Here is a 26,292-nt window from a genome sequence, read left to right as displayed (position 1 = left end):
GATAATGAATACCGCACCCGTGGATGTAATGCTTGGAATGACCTCACCGACGTGGGTTGGTGTACTGTAATCAATATCACTATCGATAGAACCACAAGGAAAATGTGAGGGTAAACTTAGGGGTGTCGATGAGAGGACATATTGTTACAGCTGTATTGCCCATTCTGTTGAACACCTGCACTGCTACATTGCGCTGGTGTGTTTCACCAGCCAACGTCGGTCAACTGCTGTTTGTGTATGAGAAATCGGTTGGAAACTTTCCACATGACAGCACGTTGTAGGTGTCGCCACCGCCGCCAGCCTTGTGTGAATGCTCTGAAAAGCTAATCATTTGCATATCACAGCATCTTCTTCCTGTCAGTTAAGTTTCGCGTCTGTAGCACGTCATCTTCGTGGTGTAGCAATTCTAATGACCAGTAGTGTATGTATGATTATTTTTTTGTATGTTTGCATATACAGTCTCATGCATATATGAATAAAATATGGGTAACTGTTGAACAAAAACTTAAAAAACAATAAAAATTAAACATGATTAAAAAATTAAACATATTAAACAAAATAATAAAAAATAAAAATGTAAGGAAGTTAAAAAATTAGAAAAATCAAACGAAAATAATCTGCAGGTATGTAACTCTTTGCGGTGGTGAGGCGTGTGTGCTCTGAGGGCAGAGTATGCTATACAGGCCAGGTTCTACCATACCAGGCACCACACTAAAGATGCCCAGCCTAAACAACATGGGACGAAAGACAATAAGAAAGCAAATACTGGACCAGTCGTCGCCCGAGTCAACTAGTTGTAAGATCTACGTCGGTTGCCAATGTCGAAATTATCTACTGTGAAACTTATGAGACAGTAAAAGTTGGAGCACAAAAAAAAAAAAAGTGAATATCTCGTGGGTAGAGTTAGGGATGTAAAAGAAGGAAACTAGCTTTTCGGCTTGTCTGGCAGCTCCAAAGACATTTCAATAAAAATATTTTGACATATTTGCGCTTTTTAACGAATTAACCATACTTCCCCAGCGCAGTGAGTTCTTTTAGCTGCAAGGTGCTGGCACACCTGCATCTTCCAATTATAGGCTAAGTCTTTGATCCTGTGCTCCCGAAGATTTGCTAGCCATAGCAAACAACAAATAATATCATATGGCAGAAGAGCATTAATGTAATAGCTAATTTTTTTTGGTGGGGGGGGGGGGTGTACTAAAACAGTGTTTCGATTTTTGGATTGGGTCCAGAACGAGGTGTGAAACAAATAGACACAAATTTGTATGCTTCTAGAGATTGGGATGCATCTAAAATAGGACGTATCCCAAGCGTGGACTCATTCATCGTAAACTTTACTGACACGTTGTGTCATATTACACGACATGACAAATGCCATCTTGGATGCCATGATGACATGTACCATATCATACGTCGTGACTTCATGTATCATGTCACTTTACTAGACAAGATGCATTATGTTACATGACATGGGAACTAACATTAACAAGTAAAAAAGCGCGACTATGTCAAGATGTCTTGGTTTAAATGTCTTTGGAGCTGCCAGCTAAGTCGAAAAGCTGGTTCCCTTCTTTCACACCTCTAACTCTGCCCAGGACATATTCGTCTTTTTTGTGCTACGATGGAAGCATTTTTGTTATGTTACTGAATACATTCTATTAACAATTGTCTCGAATAACTATTCCTTACATCCGAAGGTGAACGACATATTTTAGACTTGGAGACTATAAACAAACCCGATCTTTTCGAGAGTGTCACCAATGAGAGAGAAAAGCGACCGTGACGCTTTTACTGGAACGATGGACACCAAAGAGAGAAATGTGACGAATAAAGCTAAGAGAGTAATTTTATTTCGACAGAGGGTCACTGTCGATTTCTCAAAGTGCCACATGAGATCATTTATCTCAGATCCAGCGAAAGGAGAACAATTGTGGTTACATGTAAATAAATAATAAAAAAAATAATAAAATCATTAACTGTGGTTAAAGCTGAAAGACGTTATGAATCACGGTCTACAAAAATGAGTACCAAATAAAGTAATAAAGGACGACAAAACTCCACCCTAGTTTAATAATACCATTCGGAGAATTCTGCGAAGAGGTAGATTGCTTCACTCTCGTTATAAAAGAGACTACAGGGAACTAGTGAGAAAACTTAACAGCAGCTCGAGCATCCGTTAGCGAGGCTAGGCGTGGAGTCAGACCCTGACGAAAAATGTATAAGAAAAGTCTAGGAGGTTCTGGTCATGCTAAAGTTAATGCACGAATCAAAAACTTGCATTTAATCTCTCGTGGATTCGTTTGGTTTTGAAACTGAAGTCAGTAAGAAATACAGCTTTCAAAGATGTGTTTATGTCTGAGGATACCATCGTATAAATGCCTGACAGTTGCACAGACTCACAAATGAGAGATACTCGTACTAAATTTGCTAAGTTATTGAAACTACTTAAAATGAACAAGACACCAGGTCCTGACCGAAGTCCAAGTGGGTTCTACATTGAATACGCGACACAATTTGCTGCTTTCCTAGTTCATATGTGTCGAGAATCTCTTGCGCAACGAATAGTCCCGTCTCACAGATCATTCCAGTTCCAAAAAAGGGTAAAATATCTGATGCACAAATTTACACGCCCTTCTGTCGCACAACACTAGAGCATAATCCAACCTCAAACATTATGACTTTCTTAGAGCAAAAAAAATATTATCCCAAAGAATGAGCACTTATTATAGTAAAACGACTCGTATGAAACACAGTTTGGTTTATTCAGGCATAACGTCTTGCGAACTATAGATGTAGTTGAAGCGGTAAACTCCGACACCGGACGACACTGCTCACTAACAACCAAGATACGATCGGACAGAGTGTCTTCGTAAATATGTGACTTATCCGACGAATATGTGACTAATAGAATCCAGTATGTTATAACGGGTGGCGAATGTTCCACAGATGCGAAAGCAAAATCGGGTTTGGCCCGAGGAAGCTTAACAGGACGTTCTCAATATGTACATAAAAGATTTATCAGACAGGGGCGGCAGCGCTGTAAGAATGTTCGCTAACTATGCTGTTGTCTGCAGCAAAGTATCACTGTTGGATGATCGTAACGAAATACAGAAAGGCTTGGAAAAAATTTACACTTTGTTCGAGCAAAGCAAATGGCAATACTTGGAACACTAATGACGCAATGCTCGCGAAAACAAGTACTCAATGAAGCCGTTGCCACTTTTTTGATGGTTCCGTAGTATTTCTCGCTTTGAGGTCATGAGAATAAGTCACAAAGGTTTGTACAGAGTCATATGGACAATCATTTTTTTCCCTCTTGCACTATCCCAATGGGATGGGACAGGAAATATAAAACGTTGTACGAAATGCGTTCCACCATGCATTGTACAGTGGGTTGCGGAATATATGTGAATATGTAGCTATAAAACCGCATACACATAACTGTCAGTTGTACGACAGAGGCATCAAGATTATTACACAAGATGGAAATGTTCAAATTTGTGCAGAGTTACAGCTCTTGTCGAGTTTTTCCCTCCATAACTTCCTAACTCGCCAAAAGCACTTGGTTTATGTCAGGAATGTGCGCCCATGTTGGAAGCGAGAAAGGGAAATATGGCGCTGTGTATTATCCGCGATTATCATATATATGAAAGACGTGGACACGATCGCTTCTTTAAGGAACATGTGGCGCTCTCGGAGGGTCTCCTCTGCACCAGCAAACAACGCCCAAGTCGGAATTTGTCTTTTAGTTTAGAAGAAGGATCCTGCTTCAGACATGGAATAGCAGTCGCCGATTAAGAAAGAATGAAAAAACTGAATCTATACGGAGTAATTTAAATTTTTGGAATTATTATCCGATTAGCAGTACAGCCTACAGACACGAAGTATTATGGCGACATGACCTCAGGATTTTTTTTGTAAACAGTGGATATCACTGTACGAACCCAGTATCTTCTTTCCAAGAGGCTAATAAAAGCATTAAAAATTCTTATAAACGAAAACATCTGTCACTGCAACAGCTTAGGCAGTGACTGCAACCATAACTTTTTCCTTTTCTACTTTGGGTAGACGTCTATAGCTTGCAAACAGAAACGTTCTACGCACGAGTCTCGCTTTGCAGCAACGTTACAGTTGAATTCTGCCTGTCAGAAGTGAACTTAGAATCACTCGACTGCATGAATTGGAAAAGTCATAGTCAGACTCCATTAATCATCGGCAAAGGTGAAACGCGAAATATAACCAGAGAAATGGCAACCAAACAATCATTCAAATTGGTGCGTAGAATCTATCTGACTGGGCACATACTATCGGACTTGCGGAATAATATCGCCAACACAATCTCGAAAAAAGAACAGGCAGCTAGGTGAGAGAACTATCGCTCTGCTAATTTATCATCTCATGCTCTTATGTTCATAAGAATAATAATACACACAGTAATAGAAATAAGAAAGTGAGGATCTTTTAGATGAAAGTTTGCGTTCAGGAAAGGGATAAACGTCAGGGGGGCCAATTCTTAAGTTGCGCACGACAATCGAAACGAGAGTTAACGAAAATCAAGACACTTCGATAGGATATCTCAAATTAGTAACAATGCTTGGCAACCTAAAAAAATAGTAAAAGTTGGTTGAAATTTTCAGAAAAACGGGTATGTGCAATGTGATGAAAGATTAAACTGTTTATGTGGGGAACTAACTCTAGAAGACATGCATGTGCTATGACGAAGTTATAAAATTTTGTTGCTTATTATGACTGAATATTGGAAAGACGTTAGAAAAATAGTCATGAGACAACACACAGCAAACTTGTAATAGCAGGGAAAAAAGACACAGACAGCTCTTCCTAGTGAATAAACAGATTTTCAATGAAGAAAAACGAGCTAGTACAATGCATATTGCCTTCACTGAATAATAATAAAATGTTCGCAGAGTCTTGCCGTTGTGCACAACAATAAATTCACAGCGAGAACAACAAGCTTAGATGTTTTACATGTTATCCATACTGCTATATAAACACAAGTCGTTGTTTAACGTTGTTAACAAAAATCTCGAAACGTTATTGACCAGTTCACTTAAAATGTTTACACAATACTCTCATACAACATTTGGACAGACACAAGCTACATATACGTAGTTCCAGTGACGGTTTCGTTTGCAATAGCAATAAACAAGGCTCAAGGTCAGAGAAAGGAGGAATGAAGAGACAAACAGAGAAGGGTGAAGGAAACGGACAGAGAGAGAGGGAAAGAGCAGAGTGACAGAGGGGACGATACGGAGAGGTGGAGCAGAAGGTGATGGACAAAGAGAAGGGAGGATGAGGTGGGCAGAGAACGGGCACAAGGAGATTAGGATGTATGTCCGATTCTCCTACATATTTAGCAATTGCGAAGCGTTGCCGGGTTTGCTAGTAAGTAATAAAAACTAGTTTAGTTGATGGAAGCTGGTGATTACGGTTTAGTGAGTAAAAATATATTATATTAACAAAATGTAGCGAGTGCCATGTGTGTACAATGGAAAAATAACTGAGTGCTAAAAATTATGTACAAAGGAAAAATAACTAAGAGCGAAAAATCATTTACAGTTCTTGTAGCCCCTAAAATTTCAAAAATAAATTATGTTTGTACGTGAAACTGGTCTTCAAAAAAATGATGCTACTCAGTTATGTTACGTTGTTGCACATAGCTACACTCCTCTGAGTGGGCAGCTACTTCTATGTGTTAGAGTTTGCCGAATACTGGAGCACGTCGACACCTCTGAAGGGCTGGCTGACACGCCATTAACAACGGGCTTGTGCTAGCGGTCCCGATGTGGCTTACCAAGTGCGGGCCGGTCGCTGACGTGAGTTGTCGACTAGAGGGAAGGGAGTCCTCCACTCTGCTTGCTGCCGAGCCTCTCCTCCCCTCTGCCTGCAGCCCGTCTGCATCTAAAACAATCGTAAGATTCAGTCAGCAAGCTTTGCTACTGTACACAACATTAATCCTGGCCAGAAGTTCTGCCATGACTGAAGCTTAGAATGAACGTGAATGTGCAACCATGAAAAATTTTCACAAAAGAACATTTCAACTTCATGTATATTTTTAATTTACTTCATCACACATCAAGGCAAATTAACACATTGTTTCCACGGCAAAAGTTAGGCACAAATCCTTAGACAACCTCTTCATTTATTATCTTACACACATCTCGTTACTTCCACAGATCTTTTTAAGTTTTAAAAAACTACTTGTGCTCTACCATACGTTTCAAGAGAGATGTGCTCAGTGCATAGCAAGTTTCAGAGAGTGGCCTAATCCAAATTCTACATCTACATCCATACTCCGCAAGCCACCTGACGGTGTGTGGCGGAAGGTACCCTGAGTACCTCTGTCGGTTCTCCCTTCTATTCCAGTCTCGTATTGTTCGTGGAAAGAAGGATTGTCGGTATGCTTCTGTGTGAGCTCTAATCTCTCTGATTTTATCCTCATGGTCTCTTCGCGAGATATACGTAGGAGGGAGCAATATACTGCTTGACTCTTCGGTGAAGATATGCTCTCGAAACTTTAACAAAAGCCCGTACCGAGCTACTGAGCGTCTCTCCTGCAGAGTCTTCCACTGGAGTTTATCTATCATCGCCGTAACGCTTTCGCGATTACTAAATGATCCTGTTACGAAGCGCGCTGCTCTCCGTTGGATCTTCTCCATCGCTTCTATCAACCCTATCTGGTACGGATCCCACACTGCTGAGCAGTATTCAAGCAGTGGGCGAACAAGCTTACTGCAACCTACTTCCTTTGTTTTCAGATTGCATTTCCTTAGGATTCTTCCAATGAATCTCAGTCTGGCAGCTGCTTTACCGACGATCAACTTTATATGATCATTCCATTTTAAATCACTCCTAATGCGTACTCCCAGATAGTTTATGGAATTAACTGCTTCCAGTTGCTGATCTGCTATTTTGTAGCTAAATGATAAGGGATCTATATTTCTATGTATTCGCAGTACATTACACTTGTCTACATTGAGATTCAATTGCCATTCCCTGCACCATGCGTCAATTCGCTGCAGATCCTCCTGTATTTCAGAACAATTTTCCATTGTTACAACCTCTCCATACACCACAGCATCATCTGCAAAAAGCCTCAGTGAACTTCCGATGTCATCCACAAGGTCATTTATGTATATTGTGAATAGCAACGGTCCTATGACACTCCCCTGCGGCACACCTGAGATCACTCTCACTTCGGAAGACTTTTCTCCATTGAGAATGACATGCTGCGTTCTGTTATCTAGGAACTCTTCAATCCAATCACACAATTGGTCTGATAGTCCATATGCTCTTACTTTGTTCATTAAACGACTGTGGGGAACTGTATCGAACGCCTTGCGGAAGTCAACAAACACGGCACCTACCTGTGAACCCGTGTTTGTGGCCCTCTGAGTCTCGTAGGCGAATAGCGCGAGCTGGGTTTCGCACGACCGTCTTTTTCGAAACCCATGCTGATTCCTACAGAGTAGATTTCTAGTCTCCAGAAAAGTCATTATACTCGAACATAATACGTGTTCCAAAATTCTACAACTGATCGACGTTAGAGATATAGGTCTATAGTTCTGCACATCTGTTCGACGTCCCTTCTTGAAAACGGGGATGACTTATGCCCTTTTCCAATCCTTTGGAACGCTACGCTCTTCTAGAGACCTACGGTACACCGCTGCAAGAAGGGGGCCAAGTTCCTTCGCGTACTCTGTGTAAAATCGAACTGGTGTCCCATCAGGTCCAGCGGCCTTTCCTCTTTTGAGCGATTTTAATTGTTTCTCTATCCCTCTGTCGTCTATTTCTATATCTACCATTTTGTCATCTGTACGACAATCTAGAGAAGGAACTACAGTGCAGTCTTCCTCTGTGAAACAGCTTTGGAAAAAGACATTTGGTATTTCGGCCTTTGGTCTATCATCCTCTGTTTCAGTACCATTTTGGTCACAGAGTGTCTGGACATTTTGTTTTGATCCACCTACTGCTTTGACATAAGACCAAAATTTCTTAGGATTTTCTGCCAAGTCAGTACACAGAACTTTACTTTCGAATTCATTGAACGCCTCTCGCATAGCCCTCCTCACACTACATTTCGCTTCGACAACATGTTCCAGGAACATAGGCTGGTGAGCGTAAGAAAATGACACAGAAGAAGTCACAATTCTTAACATACATGTGGTCACAATCGCTTAGCCATCTACTGGCAAAAGCTGGTACCTGAGAAATCCTCGCCGGCCGGAGTGGCCGAGCGGTTCTAGGTGCAACAGTCTGGAATCGCTGACCGCTACGGTCGCAGGTTCGAATCGTGCCTCGGGCATGGATGTGTGTGATGTCCTTAGGTTAGTTAGGTTTAAGTAGTTCTAAGTTCTAGGGGACTGATGACCTCGGAAGCTAAGTCCCATCGTGCTCAGAGCCATTTTTTGAGAAATCCTCAATACATTTCGACAAGAACTTCAGGGTATAATTTGGCGCTTACGGTGGGCCAAAAAATCACAATAACTTCCTTAGTGCATTCTAAGATTACGAAGAAAATAAAATCCATAAATCCTCCTCATAGCAGATACAAATGTCATCTCTCACCTCACAATACGATTGGGCACACCATTATAAACTCTAATATAAGTGGCAGAAACTAGTGGGTTCACCGAAGAAAGATTTACCATCTCACAATAAAACTTATTTCACACAAGAAGTGGACAGGAAGTCAAAAGAAATAGAGATGAGGCACAGCAAAATAATACACGTTTATTATTATAGAAATACAATCACATTTTGTTGCTGAAAGAGAACAAGTAGTAAGATTCATTTGGATCCACCGATGATCCTCACAGGCTGTAGCAGCACTTCATAACCTAAAACAATTTCAACACAGAGATTACACGTATGCAATATGGGATTATCACTCCATGCAATTAACAAACCCCCCCCCCCCCCACACACACACACACACACACACTTACAAACTGCAGCAATCAGATATGTCATAAAAATTTATTATTGAACACAAACAGGAAAATGATCAATTTTAATATCTCTGAGGAGACACACTGCTACTTTAGTGCTGTCCCCTTGTCCCGTAGGTCATCTCTGACCGCGTCGTATTGTCACACAGAGTGTAGTCTTGGCTCCCACCTGGGCTCGTTTTCTGCTCATTCTTTCATCAAACGTGTTGACCACGGTCTGGAAGTCGGTTCTATGTTTGAACTATCTGTGATTATCGGTTTTCCCACTCCATCAGCTATCTGTGCCTGTCATTTTCTGGACAGTGTCTCTCCTCATAATGTCTGGGTCTCGGACATGCATAATCATTACTCTGGTTTTGAGGCTCGCTGCCGTCATCTGCATTGCGACTTCTACACTCATTCTGTTATCTTTCTGTACATACTCATCGACGTCTATTAAAATTAACTTCTATGCCTCCAAAGCACTCCTTTCAACACAGAGCCGAGATTTCTTGTATTCTTTTGGCATCATGTTAGTGAACAATTGAATCAGCTCGCTACTACTGTAAGGGGGTGGGGGTGGGGGTGGGGGTGGGGGGGGGGGACGGTCGATATGCTTATTCCGTTTTAGTATCTCAGCGAAATACTTTGATTAGAACTTGGATCACGTTGCTGCAAGTGGAGGGACTCTTACGATGCTCTGGCACCCTAATTTGTTCCGCAGCAGACCAGTACAACTTCATAATTTCGGATTAAAATTCTACGAAGGTGTACAGCGTCTTGTGTCTGGAAAAACTTCCGCGTTTAGATCTCCACTTGTGTAGCTACTCAAGAACTCCAACTTCCTCTGAAATGGGAAGGAGCTCTGGGGGATCTCCTTAAATTACTAAATCCACAGTTTAATACGCAGATCTACACCTGTTGTATACGAGAGAAACTTCCTCTGCGAGAAGAAATGCTTGTCGTCAAAGTCCTGTGTATTGACGGACACAGACCCCAGTGGCGCACAGGACTCCGTTGCAATGATCTTACCTTGCTTTGCCGACAGCGTGCCTCTAACTCCAAGCTCTTACAAATATGCGTCATTAATGACTCCCAGTCCATTCTCCGACAGAGGCGCTAATGGCTCCACGCATCGTGGTCGCTCAGTCTCTCTCCTTAACTCATTTGAGACAAGCAGACTCTTCTGTTTTTGAAAATTTAACCGGTGCAGCAGCGTCAGATTCAATCAGATCTCTAATAACGTGTACCCTTTGAGATACTGAGGTGTTTGTGTCCTCTACTTTATTCAAATGCACTACAGCCTGAGCTATCCTGGTCATGCTGCTTTCCTCTGTTTTTGAAAATTCGACGGACGTTTTGTTGATAGATTTGAATGAGCCATCAAGTCCTCCACATAGTGTTACACTTTCATCCCTAAATTCTTATATGTCTTCCCGCGCTTCCTTCCAGTCTGCTTCGGCCCCCTGTGTCTCTCCTGTGTTTTCCCATGCATCTCCTGTACTTCTTCCCTGTCAGCTTTTGCATTTTCTAGCGTATGTTTGACCCAGAATGAAATATAACCTGTGATTCCGAAATTTGAGCTGCTCTGCATCACAATCGACTCCGTACACGGGCCACACCAGTTTCGCTGTGTTCAGCTGTCAGTGCGGTTTTCTGGGTTCCAAGCGCCGCAATTGCTGCTAATGACTAACCTTCAGAGAATTCCGACACGGCTTCACGCTATTCCAAGGAATCCTCCTGGCTAAGCGCTCTCCTTGCCTCTCTAGATTGCACTCCGCTGTCCGTATCCACATATAAAGGAAAAGAAATCAAGAACTACTACATGGTGAACTATTGTTATCACAAAATTTACTTCGGTGAAATACCCTGAACACAAATATATCTTCACACGGCATGTAAATTTTCCCAGTAACACCCCGAACATCGAGTTACATACAAGAGAAACAAATTATGAATAAGACATACTTTACATGTGGCACACAACCGTATGCTGTCGCTGCAGATTAATGCCCAAGATAAAAATTGGAACAAAAGCGCTTGCTACAACTTTTTGCACCAACAATATGTATTTCAATGCATCGTCCCAACAGCAGGATATCAGCAGAAAATAAAAGTAAGACCCTGGATAAGAGTCCACATGATATTTAAGCAGTTTGTGTGACCATTTAACCCCAGACCTGGGTATGCGATGACATTACTACAAAATCTGTTGCATATTAAGTCTAAATATTGGAAGGATGTTAGCCAAATAGTCATGAAACAAGACACAGCGAACTCATAGTCGTAGAAAAATCGAGCCAGCTCTCCCTAGTCAAGAAACATAGTTATAATAAAGGACAGGCGAGTGCAATGCTCCTTATCTTCATTGGGTAATAAGAAAATGATCTTTAAGTTCGGCGATTGTGGACAACGATAATAACGTCAAGGTGAGAGCACCAACTTTAGGTATGAAACACGTTACGCCTGTTATTAGTTGGTCGCCTGAGTATGGAAAAGCTATAGGATATTTGAAAAGATCTCGTAATTTAATTCAAGTCTGAGTATAGCAGATGTTTATTCCCTCCATTTATTGGACAAAACACACAAATAGTTAACAAGGAGAATTTTTTTAAATCTGTATTGAATTCACATAAAATGATTTTAATACTGTGGGGAAGTACCAAATTACATAGAAGACTGCATGCACATGAAAAACTCCATGTAGTGGCTTAGGCCGCGTGTTGGAAAGGGTGTTCATCCTCTCTGCACATCGGCCACTTCTCTCACGGATGAGTTTCGGCTGTGTACTCGCATGTATCTTTGTGGAGTGTGATTCAGTCCATAATGTACTGCTATGTTTGCTTTCTATGATAATGACGAGAAAAGAGTGAAGGTGAAATCCAGTGATGGTGCACAGCTCTCTCCTCTGGAGCAGCACGGTAGGGGCTGCCAACATTAACGTCCGCTTCTAACAGATGAGACACTGTTGTTGTTGTAGTGGTCTTCAGTCCTGAGACTGGTTTTATGCAGCTCTCCATGCTACTGCATCCTGTGCAAGCTTCTTCATCTCCCAGTACCTACTGCACCTACATCCTTCTGAATCTGCTTAGTGTATTCATCTCTTGGTCTCGCTCTACAATTTTTGCCCTCCACGTTGCCCTCCAATTCGAAATTGGTGATCCCTTGATGCCTCAGAACATGTCCTACCAACCGATCCTTTCTTCTAGTCAAGTTGTGCCACAAAACCCTCTTCTCCCCAATACTATTAGTACCTCCTCATTAGTTACGAGATCTATCCATGTAATCTTCAGCATTCTTCTGTAGCACCACATTTCGAAAGCTTCTATTCTCTTCTCGTCCAACTATTTATCGTCCATGTTTCACTTCCATACATGGCTACACTCCATACAAATACTTTCAGAAATGACTTCCTGACAATTAAATCTATACTCGATGTTAACAAATTTCTCTTCGTCAGAAACGTTTTCCTTGCATTGCCAGTCTACATTTCATATCTTTTCTACTTCGATCATCATGAGTTATTTTGCTCCCCAAATAGCAAAACTCCTTTACTACTTTAAGTGTCTCATTTCCTAATCTAAGATGAAGAATTTCATGCGTTATGAAAAACTCACGTCGTGCAGTGAAGAACAAGAAGAAAACGATGAAGGAGTAGGAGAGGTGTTTAAAAGACTGTACCCTGAAAGCGACGTACGCAGTTAAGAGTGTACTGAAGTATTAAGGACCAGTTAAAGCACCCAGCATTCTGCAAACCATGAGGTGAAATTATCCCCTTCGTCATTCGTGACCTCGTAGATCCCTCAGCGATGGATTCACTGCTGATGGTGCTGTGGCTATTGAAGGAACAGTGAAGAACGCACAGAACTCCAAGGAGCAGCTAGAGGAAGCAGGAAGATATAACCAGAAGATGGAAGCAGCAACGATCGAAAAAGGACAGTACCTGAACCCATGCAAGAAAGAATTAGGTCTCTTTATAAATGAAAAAGGCCCGCTAGCTCTTTTATTAGCCAAACCGATTAAAAACACAGATCAGCTCACGCCTGTTATGAGAAAATTCAGTATTCCATGATTCTGTGATGTGTTTATGCAGGATACATTAACGAAGATTATGTGGAACTCCAGAAAATGTGTAATTGTGAATTTAGATATTGCTGGGAGATCAGGAACCCACTGGGAGGCGTTTGTTAAGAAAAATACAAATAACTTCTATTATTTTGACTCGTTTGGAGACTTGTAGCCTTCAGAAGAGTCTCAACGATACTTCACCGACAGAAGACGCGTGTTCTACAATTTTCATTGCTACCAAGAATTTAATACCTGTTTACTCGAGCATCTGCGCATCATGTTCCTCCTAACGTTTACGAAGGCTCATATACACTGAAGAGCCAAAGAAATTGGTACACCTGCCTAATACCGTGTAGGGCCCTGCGAGCACGCAGAAGTGCCGAAGCACTACGTGGCATGGACTCGACTAACGTCTGAAGTGTGCTGGAGGGAACTGACACCATGAATCCTGCAGAACTGTCCATTAATCCGTAAGAGTACGAGGAGGAGGAGATCTCTTCTCAGCAGCTCGTTGGAAGGCATCCCAGATATTTTCAGTGTTCATGTCCGGTGAGTTTGGTGGCCAGCGGATGTGTTTAAACTCAGAAGAGTGTTCGTGGAGCCACTCTGTAGCAATTATGGACGAGTGATGTGTCGCATTGTCCTGCTGGGATACCTTCCAACGTGCTGCTGAGAAGAGATCTCCAAGGCCGTCGGAATACACAACGGACATGAATGGATGCAGATGATCAGACAGGATGCTTACGTACCTGTCAGATTCGTATCTAAACGTATCAGGGGCCCCATATCACTCCAACTGTACAACCCCCACGCCATTACAGATCCTCCACCAGCATGAACAGTCCCCTGCTGACATGCAGGATCCATGGATTCATGAGGTTACCTCCATACCCGTACACGTGCATCCGCTCGATTCAACTTGAAACGAGACTCATCCGACTTGGCAACATGTTTCCAGTCATCAAGGGTCCAATGTAGGTTTCTGCTCGGCTTTCCTACCGTCGATCTCCTGCAGCGAGTTCACAGGTAGGTGCAAGTAATGGACGAAAGGGACCCCCCTGCCGGCATCGGCTGGGAAGACAGTTGAAAACCTGTAGTACATTAAATCCGTGGTTGAGAGAAATTTTGTGAAAGACCGTGTAGTGAACGATAATGAACAATTTAGTAAATTAGTACAAGCGGAATTTTGAACGGGACCCGTTTCGAGTCGCCGGAGAGACTTACAAGAAAGAAGAAGATGTTAAAAAGTCACAATAACAACGAGGGCACATCGAAGCAGAAGACGGCGTCATAGCAGTATCAACGAGCAGCAGTACGGCAGAGCAGCGTTGCCAAATTACACGACGAGTGCGGACCCCGAAACTGGAACAGCAGACAAAGGAAGTCGCACTCGCAGTTTCAGTATGCTGAGTTTGTTATATTTGTTGTGTGTGTGTGTGTGTGTGTGTGTGTGTGCGCTCTGAAAGACTGATTGGTTGGTTTAAAAGAGGGGGAAAGGGACCAGATTACGAAGTCATCGGTCCCTTGTTCATAATAAAACAATGCCACAAGTGTGAGAATAAAACAGACGAGACATATAACATAAAACGGAAAGAAAGGAAATCCACAGGAGCGAAAACTAAAAGGAACAAAAGAGAACAGGAAAACAACAGAGAGACGCTAGGAACAGAAGAGAGTAAAACAAGAAAGCAGATTACAGTGGCTGGCCGACCACGAGAATAAAAAGGAGAAACGAGCCACGCTGCAACTCAATAAAACCTCCACCCCAAAAGCTTTAGGGTGGAGGACACAGAGGGACAAAGAACATGCGCTAAAACTTGTATCAAATGATAAAACCCACCCTCACTAATAAAACGTAAAACTAAATCAGCCATTGAGGCGTTGTCAGATAAAATGAGCGGCAACGAGTCCAGTAGCCCAAGATTTCGTCGTCAAAGTGGGACAGTGCACCATAATATGGGACACTATCAACCGGGCGCCGCACCGACACTGAGGCGGGTCTTCAGGGCGCACAAGGTAACAGTGGGTCGCTCAAACGCGGCCAATGGGGAGATGGCATAGGACAACTGATTCCCTGCGAGAGGTTCGGAAGGAAGACTTCCACACACTCGTAGTCTCCTTAATGACACGCAATTCTTTGTGCCTACTGTTATGCCATTCCGTCTCCCAAACCCGAAAAATCCTGCGGTGTAAGTCAGAACGTAGGTCAGGTTCAGAGATGCCCATCTCCAGAAGCGGTTTCACCATAGCCTGTTTGGCCAGCCTGTCGGCAAGATCATTGCCTGTGATGCCGACGTGTCCTGGGGTCCACACAAACACCACTGAATGACAGCCATTGAGGCGTTGTCAGATAAAATGAGCGGCTCCAGGGTGTAGATGGACTGCTAGATGGACGCCACCAAAGGATGGCGAGGGTAGCACTGGTCGATAGTTTGTAGGATGCTCAAGGAGTCACTACACTGAAGAAACGATTCCTCGGGGCATGAACGGATGTACTGAAGTGCACGAGATATGGCCACCAGTTCTATAGTGAATAAACTGCAGCTATCTGGCAAGGAATGCTGTTCAATATGGTCTCTGTGGGGAAAGGCGAACATTACCATCAGCCATCGAGCCGTCGGTGTAAACGACTTCAGAGACCCGCAACACTTCAAGAATCGAGAGGAAGTGACAGCAGAAAGCCTCAGGGTTAATGGAGTTCTTAGGGCCATGCGAAAGGTCCGGGCAAAGCTTCGGCTTACAGCTACACCATGGAGGTGTATGTGAATGGACCTCGAGGAGAGGTGGTAAAGGGAAGGACACCAGTTCAGATAGAAGCAATCGCACATGAACTGCAATCGTTAGCCCTTACCTGCGCCGCCTATGCAGGAGGTGAACCACCGTGGTTGGGAAAAGAAGATGGTAATTGGAATGTTCAGGAGAGCTATGAATGTGTGCAATGTAACTGGAGAGCTGTTGTACACGCCTGATCTTCAATGGAGTGACTCCAGCCTCAACTAGTAAGCTTGTCACCAGACTCGTCCTAAAAGCTCTTGTAGCTAGTCGAACTCAGCTATGGTGCAATAGGTCGAGCAAACGCAATGCTGGGGGTGCCGACAAACCATAAATCACACTCCCATAGTCAAGGGGAAATTGAACAAGGGCTCTGTACAGCTGCAGCAGCGTGGAGCTATCTGCACCCCAGCTGGTGTTGCCCAGGCAGCGGAGGGCATTGAGGTGCTGCCAACACTTCCGCTTAAGCTGACGAAAATGAGGAAGACCTGTGAAACGAGTGTCGAAAACCAGATCTTGGAATCGATATGTCTCAATTACAGTGAGTGGATCGTTATTAAGGTAAAGTGCCGGTTACGGATGAACGGTACGACACTGACAGCAATGCATGACACACGTCTTCATGGCAGTGAACTGGAAGCCATGGGCTTCAGCCCAACACTGCGCCTTGTGGATGGCTCCTTGTAGGCGACGCTCAGCAACACCGGTACTGGAACAGCAGTACAAAATGCAAATGTCGTCTGCATAGAGAGAAGGTGAGACAGAGGGCCCAACAGCTGCTGCTAGACTGTTAATGGCCACTAAAAATACAGAGACACTCAATACAGAGTCCTGCGTGACTACATTCTCTTGGATATGGATGGAACTATTGGAGACACCAACTTGGACACGGAAGTACGGAGCGACAGGAAGTTTTGGATGAGAATCGGGAGCGGGCCCTGGAGACCCCACTCATATAAAGTGGCAAGGATATAATGTCGCCTGGTCTAGTCGTATGTCGTGGGACCGGAATGCGACGACGAGAAAGTGGGATAAAGATCTCAATGCGCAATGGACACGATGCACCATGTGAGGCGCTCTTTTACAATTGGCTCGCTCTTTGGGAAAATTTTGAAGAATGGCGGTCAAACCGTACAGGGGACCATCACATAAAGGCCAAAACGTGTGAAACTCCTTTTAGTCCCCTCTTATGACAGGCAGGAATACCTCGGGCATATGCTAACCCCCAGACCCACTGAGGGGAGCTGAAAGACTGAGTGCCATGGATAGTGATACAGATTCTGTAAATACGATAAGAGGAAGACCTCTCATTCAGTGCAAGTGCTTTACAAATTATCAAGCCTGAACAGAGAGAAGGAGTAGATGATAAAGTGAAAGAGGTGGTTATAAACAAAATTTCTGTGTTAATTATGGACAGCAGAGTAGAATCTGCTTCAAGGACGTCAGTTAATGTAAAGCCTGAAAGTGACATTAAATCGGTAACAACCAGCTATGTGATGACAGTATTGGTAGCATTACTGAATCAAATGTGTCAAATGTGGATACCAATTTGGTATAGTACCGGTGGGACAAGGTTAACAGGAAACAGTAATGCAGGAAATATAACCTGGAAGTATGCAAAAAAATGGTTCAAATGGCTGTGAGCACTATGCGACTTAACTTCTGAGGTCATCAGTCCCCTAGAACCTATAATTACTTAAACCTAACTAAGGACATCACACACATCCATGATCGAGGCAGGATTCGAACCTGCGACCGTAGCGGTCGCTCGGTTCCAGACTGTAGCGTCTAGAACCGCACGGCCACTCCGGCCGGCGGAAGTATGCAAGAAATGTTTGCAGCATTAATGAGTTCTATAAAAGATGAAAACAAACAAACAACATACTAATTTGTCTGAAACAGTTGGTCAGGAAATTAGTCAACTTGATGAAAAACTCTAAAAGCAGACTGTTGTTTTAAAAGAAATGTGGAAAAATGATTTGAAGTCATTAGAAAGTAAAGCGGACGGCAAAATTTCCCAAGTTGAGAATAGCTGCCAACAATTTATTAAATCTGTAAAAAGTGAAACAGAAGCCTTGAAAAAAGTTGCTATTGGAAACAAACAAAGTGTAGATTTGATAAAAGAAGGTTTGCAGAAAGTAGAGGTTCTTCAGCTAACTAACCAGCTAGAAGAGGTTGAAAATAAGTTGGATGAGTAGAGCAATAGATTGTGCCATGTTGAAACTAACCTCAGACATGGAACTAACAGTAGTGGGTGTCGTTTTGTAGCATATCATGTCACTGACAAGCAGTTTTTACGTTTTGATCCAACAGGAAATGTACAGGTTGATTATAAGTAAAGATAAACTTTCAAACCGCTGTAGAAATAACACCACTGGTCAGAATGACGTCAAATTGCAACGGAATATTATCGGAGAAGAGGGAAAACTTATGGCAGAAGAAAAATAAATAGTTACAAAATGTAGCAATAGATGGCGCTGTAAACATCATAATTTAATAGTGGTCGACTACAAATAGCAAATGAATCATACAACAATGCCTAAGATGTACTTTTGATAAACAAACTGTACTCCTCAGTGTGTATGGGTGGACAGGTGTGATGCTGTTAGTTACGTAAGCCCATCCACTAGAGCAAGGTCATATCACATCGGATTGGAAAAATCAGTTTTTAATTGTCCTGAGGCCAAGAACCGCATAAAAAGCATCAATCAGATCGGTTTTTAATTGTCCTGAGGCCAAAAACCGCATAAAAAGTGTCAATCAAAATCAAATCGGATTATCAATTTCCGTGTGACTGGCGCAAGGCATGTTCAATATGCTGTCCACCGTTTTCTGCAACAAGTTGAAATCGAGAAACAACATGTTCCACAAATGTGTTTCCGGGGTCACGTTCAAATTGTACTACGCAATGCGTGCGTTCAATGAAGCTAAGTTTGCAATTGGAGCACTGAACACAACCTCTTTCAGACAGCTCCACAGCCAGAAGTCACACGGATTCAGATCAGGTGATCGGGACGGCCAGGTTGTAGGGAAATGGCAGCTGATAATTCTAGCATTTCCGAAATGGCGCTTCAGCAGCTGCTTAACTGGATTTGTAATGTGCGGAGGTGTTCAATCTTGCATGAAAATGGTCCCATCCACACATCCACGCAGTTGGAGAGCTGGAATGACGTGGTTGCGCAAAGGACACTCATAGTACTAACCTGTGACGGTACAGGTGACAAGACCAGAAGCCTCTGTCTCTTGGAAAAAGTATGATCCTATGATAAATGATGCCGTAAATCCGCACCGCACAGTGACCTTTTCAGGATGAAGTGGTACTGGTTGATTTGCGATTTCCGTTGCCCATATTCGACAATTCTGTGTATTGACATATTCTGTCAGATGAAAGTGGTCTTCGACTGTCCACAAAATCATCCACGGCCAATCATTGTCCACTGTCATGCGAGCAAGAAATTCTGGAGCGAAGGTCTCTCATGCTGACACGTCAACAGGAAGCAACTCGTGCACGAGGGTAATTTTGAATGGATAGCAAAGAAAGATGTATCGTAGGATTTTACGCACCGTGCTCACGGGCATATCCAATGTTCGGGCAATTCTCCGTGTACTACAAGTTTGCACACCACCACTCATCTCCTCCTGCATTGCTGTGGCCACTACTTTCACTGACGTCGAATCAGTTCATTTCCTCCTCTACCTGGTTGCACACTAAGAGAACCCGTCTTTTCGAATTTCCGAATCAGACCCATGGCAGTCACCGGACCAACGCTTTTTTCCAAACCCTTCAGTTTCCGGAACTTCTGCAGAGCGACGTGTGCACAGACGTCATTCTTGTAATACAGCTGTAGAAGCAGAGTGCGATCCTGCATTGAGACAGTCATGGCGAACGTCGCAGACGCGAAAGAAGGAAAAGCCCTGTACCCGGCATATTTATACCAACTTCATCGGGTCGTGCGCGTGACAGGTGTTCTCATTTACGTATTTGACACACACAGTGATCAATTTTCACACTATTTTTGTTCTTCTGCCGTACGTTTTCCCCCTTCTACGATAATATTCCGTTGCAATTAAACGTCATTCTGACCAGTGGTGTTATTTCTACAGCGTTTTGAAAGTTAAACTTAAATTATAATCAACCTGTACATCAAAAAGAATTTTGGAGTGAGTTTGAAGGTGTTCTACCAAGTTTGTCGTCAAACAGACAAAAAATTGGGTTTATTACGTCTAAATTCTTGGGAGAGGCTAGAACTTGGGTGGTTATCGGTACTGAACAGTACGATACTCAGATAAATTTAAAGAGGCGTTTTCTAAAGAATACTGGAGCACGCAAAAACAAATGGAATTGCTAAATAGCTTCTGGCCTGGGGAAAAGTTTAATCCCAGAAAGGAAAGCGTAAGAAAGTTCGCTTTAAAGTGGATGACAAATTTGTGTCATATTTAAACAATGAAGTCGATCCAGAACAAATTGTTATGGGCCTAGAAGGTAAACTGCCCATGAACGGCGAAACAAAATTATTGCAGCTCCGAGGGATGACGTTCATAAATTCATTAGTTATTTGGAGAGAGTTGAGAAGTTGTTGCATGAGGAGCAGCATGCAAATCGTAATTGCAGACCACCAAATAATGCAGAACCGCGGCAGGATGTAAACGTTAATAGAATTGGCTTGTGCCTTGGAAATAGCAGGTGCAGAGGTGCCGGGAGGTGGCGCTATCCAGCAAATGATAGGCGAAATAATTGGAAGCAGGCGCACAATTATCGATCGTATTCTCCGGTGCGAGAGGATGTTGCGCCAAGTCGACAGCAAATGGGGGCAAACGTAAGAAATGGTGCAGAATCCCAGGATCCGTCAAACAAAATGCCGTCTGTGGAAGGCAAGCGTTTAGAAAACGGGAAGTAGTAATTTGAACCCGGTAGAAAAACCCTTTATACTTGTTAGCACTAAACAGACAGGGATTATAAGTGAGGAGCAGAAGGAGGTAGTAACAACAGACGAAACGAACTACGAAGAAATTTGTATATTTAACGGAGGTTTAGGGGATGTTTTGGACAAACACAACGAAAATAAGCACTGGTTTTGAAATTAGCTACTAAATGAGCATATTTGACATATCAATAAAAAAATCAACAATTCTCTATAAATAAAATACTGTATTATTATCATCACGAAGTGCCAAAACAGTTAATTCTCTACAATTACACTATATCAGCACCTCGTCGATGAATTATTTGTGCTATTGTTCTTGTTTGTTATTTTTCGTTTATCTTTGTAAAGAAATTTCTAGTGTAATACAGTGAGGAACTGGTAACAGAGTAGAAAGTTCCACACTATTTAGATCTGCGCGACTACTCTCCAGTTCTCACTTAAGTGACTGGCAGAGGGTCTTCGAACTATCTTCAGACTATTTCTGTGGCGTTGGTTTGGGTTGGGTTGTATGGGGGAAGAGACCAAACAGCGAGGTCATCGGACTCATCGGATTGGGGAAGGACGAGGAAGGAAGTCGACCGTACCCTTTCAAAGGAACCATCCCGGCATTTGCCTGGAGCGATTTAGGGAAATCACGGGAAACCTAAATTAGGATAGCCGGACGCAGGATTGAACCGTCGTCCTCCCGAATGCGAGTCCAGTGTGCTAACCACTGCGCCACCTGTGGCGTTCAACTCTCTAATAGTGCAGGGGGAAAAATGAACACCTAAGCTTTCTGTACGAGTTCTGATTTCTCTTGTTTTATTATGTTGATCATTTCCCCTACGTATGCGGGCAATATTAATAGATTTTCACATTCAGAGGAGAAAGTTGGTGACTGAAATTTCGCGTAAAGATCTCGCCGCAACGAAAAACAGCTTAGTCTTAATTATTGCCATCCCAACTCGCTTATCATATTCGTGACACTCTCCCCCCTACTTCATGGTGATACAAACCGAGCTGCCCTTCTTTAAACTATTTCGAGTCCTCCGTCAACCCCATTTGGTAAGGATACCATAAAGTACAACAATACTCTGACAGTGGGCGGACGAGCGTAGTACAGGCAGTTTCTTTAATAGACTTGCTGCATTTCTACGTGTTCTGTCACGGAGGTAATAACAAAGAAAGAAAGGAGATGGCGCTACGGACTTACGCTGTACGCTGTTTTGATGCCAGAATAGTTGGGGCTTGCCGCCATCTTAAATAGCCCAAGACATTAGCGGACTTTCGATCGCTTCCCGTTCATTATTTCTGTCGAGTGTACGCAATAAAGCTGTTTTGAATACTAATACTTACAGTGCTTACATGAATAACATACTGTGAATAAGGCAATTTCGAACGTTTTTGTGTTCTTGAATACGTATTCACTCTAGTAATACGATGCGTTTGACCTCGTTAACGTAGCTTGTTTTTGATGATGTGTTTCGATTAACCAAGAAGGATGTGATATGAAAAGGATACTTTCGTAATGCATTTTATTCCACTTTTACTATATCTGTAGCCGGCCGCGGTGGTCTAGCGGTTCTAGGCGCTCAGTCCGGAGCCGCGCGACTGCTACGGTCGCAGGTTCGAATCCTGCCTCGGGCATGGATGTGTGTGATGTCCTGAGGTTAGTTAGGTTTAAGTAGTTCTAAGTTCTAGGGGACTGATGACCATAGATGTTAAGTCCCCTAGTGCTCAGAGCCATTTGAGCCTATATCTGTAACGATAGCAAATGAAGCTGGAACTTCGAAAACAATACTTATTTGCTTACTGGACTATTTATTGTTCGTCACATTTTCGGCCTTCAACTCGTATGCACAACATTTTTATAGTTCACATTTGCAAAAAACTTACCTACTTGTTCTTTGTTAACCCACACGCGTATGCAATGAGGAAAGAAGCAAAGCACGCGTATCTCGCGCATGTGAACCAAGTGAGCGGTTACTGAAATGTCAAAGAAAGAACTGCCTAGAGGTATACCTACATGCAGAAGAGAATTTTGGTTTTATTAGATTGCCAACAATTTCTTTTCAGTGTAGTTTACACATCTTCCTAGTCCGAAGTCTTACCTCTGATGCGTCATTCAGCGTGCGGCCAATAATAGCAATTTACAGGGTATATTATTATTTTTTTGTAAATCTGCCTCCATGCTGATCATTTATTAGATTTTTTTTTAAGTAAAGACAGGGAAATGTTAGTAATTTCTACCTATTACATTATAGTAATAGATAATTTTCTGCAGAGTAGGAGGAAACATTTTCAGTTTAGTTCCAAATTTTATTTTACTGTCTGTCCGGCATTTTATATCAATGGGTAAGTGATCAAAAATTCTGATTGCAGCGTTGAGAACCCCTACTTCTGCTACAGACAACATTAATGTGGCATAATTAATGTCGTATTTTTCTTCTGGTATCGTAATTATGTACATCATTGTTTCTGTTGAAGTTCAGTGGATTATTTACAATAAATTTCGTTATGGAATAACTATACGGTGATACATATAGATTGCTACTCACACGCCGAGCAAAAGGCAGGCACGACGAAAAGAGAGCTCACATAAGTACTCAGGGAAAGGCGTCTTCAGTACAATCATACACACCAAACTCACACATACATGACGCCTGCCTCCTCCTAGACTTATTCGTACAACCACATACACTAAACTCACACACACATGACCGCTGTCTCCGGCTGTTCTAGCCAGAATCTTAAAAAAGGAAAGGAAATGTGAGCAACGACTAATTTTCGTAGCCGTGTGCTGTGCGGGGACGAGATCGTTAATACAGTGTGGCTGGACGGCGGAGCATTTGCGAGTTGGAAGGCACTGAAAAACACAGGAAAGGAGAGAAAGAGCGTACAGTGAATAAAGTAAGGCAAATCTAAAGTCAAATGACAGAAATAAAACCACTACAATACAGGTAAAAAACGCAACCATAATTCGTGTAAACAAAAGAAAATATTGCTTGAACGGCTCCACTTACGAATGAAATGTGATTCCTTTAAGCTAAGTTACCATCATATCGATTAGTAAAACAGTAAACAACACAAGCTGGCATTTTTGATGAAAGAGCTACAGTTTCACACAGTCAAAGCACGTAACAAGGTCGAAGCTGGGGACGTGCACGACAGAGTGTCGTTACGGGGAAGTATCACCGTGATGAACTATAATGTATGAATGCGGTGAACTAATGTTTTAGGACACTTAAGATGGCGGACACTGGCTTTAAGTTTGTGAAGTAATGACAATTTCCTTCTTTTCTGCCTTCATGTGTTCTGCCAATAAAAAGTGCTCTTTGGTTTGCCTTGCCCACAACATTATCTATGTTACCATTCCAACTTAAGTTGTTCGTAATTGTAATTCCTAGATATTTAGTCGAATTGACAGCCTTTAAATTTGTGTGACTTACCACGTAATGGAAATTTAACGGATGTCTTTTTGTACTCCTATGAATGACCTCACTTTACCTAACTGAGAAACAACTGCCACTTTTAGAACCATTCAGATATAGAGTCTAAGTCATTTTGCAATTGGTTTTGATATCCTGGTGGTTTTACTAGACCGTAAATAACCCATCATCTGCAAACAATCTAAGAGGAAGACTCAGGTAATCACAAACTGCTTATGTAGATGAGGAAAAGCAGGTGGCTTACGACACTTCCTTGGGGAACGTGAGATATCATTTCTGTTTTATTCGATATTTCCCTTCGATTACTACTTACTTTGACCTTTATGAGAGGAAATCGTGGATCCAGTCGTACTGTTGAATCGATACTCCATAGGCACGCAATTTGATTTGAAGTATCTTGTGGGAACGCTGTGAAGAGGCTTATGGAAATCTATAAATATAGATTCAGTTTGAGGTACCGTATGGATAGTATTCATTACTTCGTGTGAATAAAGAGCTAATCGTGTTTCGCAAGGACGATGGTCTCTGAATCCGTGCTGACTGCGTCTTAATAGACATTCACCTTCGAGGTAATTCATTATGTTCGAATGCAGTATATGTTCCGAAATCCTACTGCAAGTCGACGTCAGTGATTTGGGTCCGTAATTGAGCGGATTACTGCTACCTTTCTTGAGTATTGTGACCTGCACAGCTTCCCAGTTTTTTAGTACGGATCAATCGTCAAGCGAGCGGTTTATATAACTGCTAAGTATGAGACTACCGTATCAGCACATTCTGAAAGGAATCTTATTGGTATGTATCTAAACTGGAAGACTAGCCTTTATTAAGTGCTTTAAACTGCCTTGCTACAACGAGGATATCTACCTCTGTTACTCATGTTGGCATTTGTTCTCGATTCGAATTCTGAAAACTGCATTTAATAACTCCGCTTTAATGGCGGTGTCGTCCATTTTATTACCATTGATATCGAGCAGTGAAGGTATTGACGGAGTCTTGCTGCTGGTGTCTCGAGACAGAGTTGTGGAAGCTATTAAAAGCATCCCAATGAGTTTCGAGCTTCAGTAAAACATGGCCAACCTTGAATATTCTATGTTCTTTTAAATTTGGCGGACACTTTTCGTTTCATCTGCACAGTGTTCTGACCCGTTGTGTGTACCATGGGCGATAGGCGCCATCTTTTATTACTTTATTTGGTGTATTTCTCTCACTTATCTCAATACTATTTCTGTGGATTTCAACGAAGTCTTGTCTACACAAACAAAGCTAGTTGAGAAAGAGTGGAGGGTGTCATTAAGGAAGACGACAAGCAAATTTTTATCTTTTTTTTTAATAGATATATTTTGCGTTTACTTTTGGTGGATTTGAGTGTCGCGGTGGACTGACTCTCTAAAACGATCTTGTGATCACTAATCCCTGTACCTGTCATGATGCTCCCTATTTGTTCAGGATTATTTGTTGCTCAGAGGTCAACCATTGACACTTCGAGTAGGCTCTTGAACCAACTGCTCGAAATAATTTTCGGAGAAAGCATTTAGTACGGTTTCTGAAAGTGTTTCTTACCTACCTTTGGTTTTGAATACATGTCTTTGATAACATATCGACTGAAGTCAGCACCAACTATAACTACCTGAGCGGGGTGATGAGTTTTCTTTGAACTTTTCAGCAACTGTTTCTTCTGAAACGGGAGATCCGTAAAAGGAACCAATTATTAACTTATTCCTGTACCCCTACTAACACACAGGAACTATCTACTTCAGTTTTGTTAAGAGATAAACTGCTTCTAAGGCTACAAAGACGGCGCAACCAGTTGTCCTAAACCTATACCTACACTGGTAGGTCAATTGTAAAAATTTCGGCTGAACCTGCCTCTGGCTTTAGCCAACTCTCCGTACCATTAGAGCTTTCGTAGTGTATAACTGCTTTAGTGATTGTTGTTATGTCTAATCTCTTCCTGTATTTTTTCTGCATCCTTTGAAATTGAAGCCTTTTCACCACTTTCCGAGACCCTCTAACCTAAAAAACGACACAGTCCATTTCACAACAGCCCCCACTACCCGTATATCCACATCCTGTTTCTACTTGATACCTGACCTATTAAGCGGAGCCCGAAATCACACCTCCTATGGCTCAAGTCGAGAAACCTGCAACCAA

The sequence above is a fragment of the Schistocerca piceifrons genome, chromosome 1, assembly GCF_021461385.2.
Source record: "Schistocerca piceifrons isolate TAMUIC-IGC-003096 chromosome 1, iqSchPice1.1, whole genome shotgun sequence".
In the NCBI taxonomy this organism is placed as follows: domain Eukaryota; kingdom Metazoa; phylum Arthropoda; class Insecta; order Orthoptera; family Acrididae; genus Schistocerca; species Schistocerca piceifrons.
This window is presented reverse-complemented; position numbering follows the sequence as displayed.